Here is a 1088-nt window from a genome sequence, read left to right as displayed (position 1 = left end):
CATACATTTTCCTAAAATAACTATCCTCAGCTGGAAAGGATTTTCTCAAAGGTAGAAAACTGTCTATTACTGAAGATATCTAAAGATAGTTAAATATAGAAATTATAAGGCAAGTTAATTAAAACTTCTAAACAATTTTTGAACTGATTCATCAGAGACTTTAAAATTAGTGTCACTTGGACATCTTAACTGTTGAATGTTCTCTAAGTAGGGCTGGTATCTCTGTATCTGTCACTAATAAGCTCCCTTGTTAATTCCTTGCTGGTTTCCAAGTAGTAATCAGGGTCCACCAGAGTCACCATTACCTGGGAACTTTCTAGAATTGCAGATTGGGATGAGATCTACAGAAACAAGTTTGTAAGGGTGAGTGGCACCCCACAAATTTGGCTCAACTGCTTTAAGATGATTGCTCTTTACAAAAAACTTCAAGAAGCACATATTTATATAATCTCTTAAGTCCTGCAACTCTGGGATTTTGAGTCTACGAGAGTGAGGATAAGGCGAAATTCAATCAGCAACAAAAATTGAACTGAAATTTGAAGAATTTTACTCAAACTATTGCAGAATGTTGGAGGAGAAGAAATAGTTCCAGCTCATTCCACAAGACTGGCAGTACCCTGATACCAAAGCCAAAGGCAACTGAAACATAGAATAATATCCTTGAACCTAGAGCCAAAATAATATTTTAGCATAATACTAGCAAACAGAACTTGACAGCACACTGAAACAGTCATTCACATTGACCACAGTAGAATGAAATCCATACAATGAACGTGTGGATGATTCAATAGTGCAAATCAATAAATGTGTTACACTATGTTAATGAAATGCAGGAAAAATGCCATCTACTTCTCTCAATAGATGCAGAAAAATCTGACAAATCCCTGTGCCACTTCATGAGGAAAAGGCTCAACAAATGGAAAAGAAACATTTCCCACATATGACAAAAAATACATTTCATACCATTTCGAATCAAGAAAAATACAAAGCTTTTCTTCTAAATTTGGTAAAGAGCAAGTGTGTCCAGTTCAACTACTTCTATTTCATGTAGTGTGAGACATATTTGGCAAATCAATTGAAGAAGAAGA

The sequence above is a fragment of the Octodon degus genome, unplaced genomic scaffold (genome assembly GCF_000260255.1).
Source record: "Octodon degus isolate 3935 unplaced genomic scaffold, OctDeg1.0 scaffold00003, whole genome shotgun sequence".
Classification (NCBI taxonomy): Eukaryota; Metazoa; Chordata; class Mammalia; order Rodentia; family Octodontidae; genus Octodon; species Octodon degus.
The sequence above is the reverse complement of the archived record's forward strand: the minus strand, read 5'-3'. Positions refer to the sequence as shown.